The sequence below is a fragment of the Bison bison genome, unplaced genomic scaffold (assembly GCF_000754665.1).
Source record: "Bison bison bison isolate TAMUID 2011002044 unplaced genomic scaffold, Bison_UMD1.0 scf7180017864461, whole genome shotgun sequence".
Taxonomy (NCBI): domain Eukaryota; kingdom Metazoa; phylum Chordata; class Mammalia; order Artiodactyla; family Bovidae; genus Bison; species Bison bison.
The window spans coordinates 16,430,251-16,435,921 of record NW_011495023.1 but is presented as its reverse complement, the minus strand read 5'-3'; positions in this window follow the sequence as shown (position 1 = coordinate 16,435,921).

Here is a 5,671-nt window from a genome sequence, read left to right as displayed (position 1 = left end):
GGAGAATGGCATTGAAACATGTAAAATATCATGTATGAAACGAGATGCCAGTCCAGGTTCGATGCACGATACTGGATGCTTGGGGCTAGTGCACTGGGATGACCCAGAGGGATGGTATGGGGAGGGAGGAGGGAGGAAGGTTCAGGATGGGGAACACATGTATACCTGTGGTGGATTCATTTTGATATTTGGCAAAACTACTACAATTATGTAAAGTTTAAAAATAAAATAAAAAAAAATATTGAATAGAAAAAAATAAATAAATCCCAGAGAAACCAAAAATAAGAAATAGGATAAAAACACATTTCTAGGTGTGTACAACTCAGGGGCCTGGCAGGCAACAGATGGCACACTCCAAGGGTAAATTGAAGAGAGTCTGATAAAGAGACTACTTACAGTGACGTGGGAAGGCATTAGGGGAACCAACAAGGGATAAGGACTCACAACTGTAAGGAGGAAACCATGACCATCTCTAGGCCTGAGGGGACAAAGGGAAGGAGCCGTTTCTGGTACTTGCCAAGACCTGTAGCCATGGGACAGGACTGTCTGATCCGAGCCATGGCCTTAGGTAGAGGAATGAAGTTTCTGCCAAAAGCCACAGACAGGCAGGAGGGCGTGTGGGGGAAGGTGAAATTAATATCCTGACCTCTCTCTCTTTCCTTCCTCTGATCATCTGCCAATGCCTCCAAACTGGCTGAAACCGAACAGAAACCAAAGGGCAAAGGAGCCTGGGAGATGTGGTCCATAGAAACCAGTTTTTCACGGCACACAAATGCAGTGAAGGAATTCTGAGGGTCAGAGGGTAACCAGCATAGTTTTTCATTCTTCATAATATTTTTCTGTAAAAGCATTTTACAGGGTGGGGATGATTTAAAAAACCTTCAACAAAAACAGAAAGGGAACTGACCCAAAGAGATCTAGGCTAAACCTGGGATAAAGATGAAGAGAATGATTAACACATGAGACAGTCGAGAGGGGCACAGGTGTGATCTATTTATTTAAGTGAGACAACAAGATGGAGCAAAGAAATTGATATATAAGATGAAAAAACGAGAAGTGCCTGATCAGGAGCCTTAAAGCTGTGGATCTATCTGAACACGGTGTTTCTAATTGCCGACTTTTCCACGTGAGCGTAACACAATGATGGGACATCTAAAACCTGTTACTGACTGCAAATATTCTTAATATGTATACTGAAAGGATGGAGTAGAGGCAATGATTATAACTGAAGGTCTGTGGAATACAGAAGGCCAGAACTGTAGGTCAAAGAAATAGCAATATTCTGTAGCAGAACCAGTCAGCTGCAAAAAATAAGCCAAGACGCCAGAGAAAAGAAATACATTGAGACAAAAGGGAAAAAAACAGCAGTAGAAACCTGATATCAGACCTCTGATACTACAAGATTTTTAAAACTCCCTCAAATCCTAAACATGCACGTTGCTTCCCCATCTCTAGTACAAATTACCTACCTATAGTTGTTAAGTATACAAAAAAAATGCTACTCATGTTCATAAAGGATTTCAGTAATAGAAACTATGACCTATCTTCTGTAGAGGCAGCCTTTGAAAGCAATCGTTTTAAGTATTGTGATTTTATAGAAACTACTTTTTAGATGTTCATTAACTGCCTTCAAACAATTCTGTCTGCATTTATTTATACTTAACATATGTTAGAAATGTTCCTGAAAAACTTTCCTCCAAATAAGGAGCCCCATGGGTTAACATTTCAGAAATTTATATGAAAAATAGGAGCATTATTCCCCAGAGAGGGAAAATCTGTTTCATGATGCAATATATAATAAAATCACATGGAGGTTTGGGGACACCTGTCCCTATGACTGCCTCCTGGGAGGCTTCATTAGAAAAGTGTGTGTGGGTCCTTAGGCCAGCCCTTGGTTCTGCATCACGTGGTAGCCATGTTTACTTCCAGACGCAGTTGCCCTCTCGGACTCCCTGTGAACCACACGTCCAGGGTCACTACTGAGCCACAGACTGAGAGCACCTCTCTGTGGGGTTTCTACATTCCTTCCTTTGATGGATAACATGTCTCAAATGGATTCTTTTCAAGACTTAAAGATTTTTTTAAAATTACAAGTTAATATAGTCAACTTATTTCATGAAATAGATATATTATTTTTCCACGAAAATAACTGATTTCTTACTTTGACAAAGATTATACAATATTATCCTGGAGAAGGAAATGGCAACACAGTCCAGTATTCTTGCCTGGGAAATCCCATGGACAGAGGAGCCTGGCGAGCTACAGCCCATGAGGTCGCAGAGTCGGACACAACTGAACAACAGAAGATACACAAATAGAATATTATACTTCTCGAATGTGTTCAGAAAGTGAGGTGCGTGGAAACCATATGCTCCAAGTGGAACACCATGCAATATGCACATTTTAAACTTAACTATGTCAAATTTTATCCTACTGTATACATGAATCTTACATGGAATGTGAATAGCAGGTGCAAAGGATTTATGAAAAATTTATAGAAAAAAACTCAATATTGAAAATATTCTACCGATTTACATTTTCCCTGTAAATTTAGAAAAGATTACAGTAATTCATTTTTAGCAGAATACCTCTCCTTCAGCATGTGCAATCCCAGTGCTCTCCAGAAGCAATGTTAACATTTCAGTAACATTAAAATTAGGAGTACACATTGAATATACACTGTATAATGACACCACAAATACAAAAAACCAACAGTACAGGGCACATGTTAAACTCTAACTAGTATCCCCATCTTGTTTAAGGAAACCTAAATTTTGAAGTATAATTGACTAAACAAACCTAAATCTTGAAACATTAAAAAATTCCTTTTTAAAAGTTCTTCACAAGATTTTTTTCCCCAATTCTTCAGTTATATTTAAGAGATAAGAAGCAACCATCACATATGCATCAGGTTTAAAGCAGCAATCTACTCTGAGATTTGCCTGCTTTCTTGTCATCCTGCTGCTGCTGCTGCTAAGTCTCTTCAGTCGTGTCCGACTCTGTGTGACCCCATAGACAGCAGCCCACCAGGCTCCGCTGTCCCTGGGATTCTCCAGGCAAGAACACTGGAGTGGCTTGCCATTTCCTTCTCCAACACATGAAGGTGAAAAGTGAAAGTGAAGTCGCTCAGTCATGTATGACTTTGCGACCCCATGAACTGCAGCCTACCAGGCTTCTCCATCCATGGGATTTTCCAGGCAAGAGTACTGGAGTGGGTTGCCATTGCCTTCTCCAGTCGTTTCAGCTTAGAGTTCAATAATTTTGGGAACATCACAGTAAATAAAGTGCATTTAAACATATATTATGTTTACAATCTAACTGTTGTTATTGTTCAGTTGCTAAGTCATGTCTGACTCTGTGATACCACGGACTGTAGCATGCCAGGATCCTTTGTCCTCCACTAACCCATTACTATAGGATTTTTAAAAAATTGAAATTTTGTATTAGAAAATTTGGTATATCAGTATTTCCTGCATATATTTTAAAAAACAGAAGTGAGCAGGATTAATCATTTGGGGGAAAAATGACTGTGGAGAATCTAAAATCAAGAGCAATAATTCTCAAAATAAGGCAGGATATAAATGGCAGTAAACGGCTTTCACATCCATAATTTCAACAGCCCCTAAGAATTAATGTGATGAATGCAGATTAACCACCCTTAGTTTATAGCCAACAACAGATCCAGAAAAGGTCAATGGTACTAACTTATTAAAAAAAAATTACTTTTCAAGTATTTGCTATGTGACTAGGTACCCTGCCAGGTACTGAGGGCACAAAATGAACAAGCAAGCAAAAGGCGGAAAAAAGGTATCTGTCTGCAAGGAGCTGAATAGTCTGGCCCAAACTAACTAAACCAGTAACCACCAAAGATGGTTTAACTCCTCCTTGGTTTATTCCTTCACTTTGTATCTGATTTCAAGGTAAGGATGAACACAGAAGGGGCTTCCCAGGTGGCTCACTGGTAAAGAATCTGCCTGCCAGTGCAGGAGACACAGGTTCGATCCCTGGGTCAGGAAGATCCCCTGGAAGAGTAAATGGCAATCCACTCCAGGATTCTTGCCAGGATAATCCCATGGACAGAGGAGCCTGGCAGGCTATACAGCCCATGGGGTTGCAAAGAGCCCAACACAACTGAGCACACTCCCATGAACACAGAAGAAAGCTTAGTAGGTGGATCAGGACAGGTTACTTCAGAAAAAAGTGTGATACTTCCTAAGTTTAAGACTAAGTGAAATGTGTGCTTGAGTTAGAAAGTACTTTTTTTTCCCTTTCTGGCTGGGTAGCTGTAAAAAGGATGTGTGTGTGTGTGTGTGTTGAGAGGTGGGACAGGGAGATGGTGTGTGTGTGTGTTGAGGCGGGGCAGGGATGTGTGATTGTGTGTGTTGAAAGGTGGGGCAGGGGTGTCCTCAAAGGATAAAGTCTAAGCTGATTCAGAAGCCTGCAACTGAAGAACACAGCTTTTGGGAGGGCAGGGAAAAATTACCACTTGAACCGAGCAATGCATGAGCCTCGTTCTGGTTCTCACATGTACAAGTTCAGTGAACATGGGATTGAGATCAGGACTGCCTGTACTTAAGCTGATCATTAAGAGTGATGACTCTAGCTTTGGTACTGAGGAAGAGACCAGACACACAGACATAACGCACAGCAAAGAATAGTTACAGTCCCCTTTCATGCACCAATAAATAACACATCCACTTATCAAAATGCCAAAGCAAACGTGGGAGAGAAAATGTTCATGTATATTCAGGATTAAACTTTCTAATTTTAAATTACTAGACTTCAGCTGTAAATTTATTTCAGATGAAAGGTTTGGAAAGATTATTAATCTTCCAAAAGCCTGGACGGTGTTCAAAAAATTAACATAATAAAAAAAAGTCCTGCTGTCGCCATGACAAAAATCATAGGCATAAATTTGTTGAGCACCTACTGTGACAGCACTGTGCTAGGCTGACTGTTACTTCTAATACGTTGTGACGTTTCAGTCTTCTCAACTTCTTTATCTATCATCTCTTACAATGTTCATTCATAACTCTTATTATTCGCAACACAGCTCAGTTGTATTCCCTCAAGTTGGTCCCAAAGACATTTCCTCGTTTGAAGGAGGGGAGGAGGGGAGAGCGAAGTCTCTACTGAATATTGAAGACGTGACCTTCTTGGTATTTGTGCTGGTATCTACGTGGTCTTTCAGAAATCCCTGAACTTGTACGCAGTTCGAGATAAAATCGCCATCCATCACCTGCCAAGACCACACCTGCCAGCCCTCGTTTCACGCCATAAGTTTCTGCACAGCGACCGCTGCCCACCCAGATACTAAATTGTGGCCTGTTAACACCTTAACTCTTAAGTCTGGGGGCCTCGGATCTGGCCGATGTACTAGGGGGTGGGAGGCCGCAGGGCGGACGTGGCCGCAGGGAGGAGGGCGCGGCCTAGGGGCGGAGGCGGCCGAGGTGACAGCAGGTGAGCGCCCAGCGCGCAGGAGGAAGTGAGACAGGCCGGCGTGGGGATTACTCATTCCGCTTCACCGCCGAGGTGGCTCGCAAGCGGAACTTCTCGCCCTTCTTTCGGTCCAGCTGAACTTCTACCTCGTTGAAGTCACTTCCCACCCCCGGTTTGCTCGCGGGCGGGGTGCGGGGGGGGGACCGTGCGGGCGAGGGGAGGCAGGGCGGGC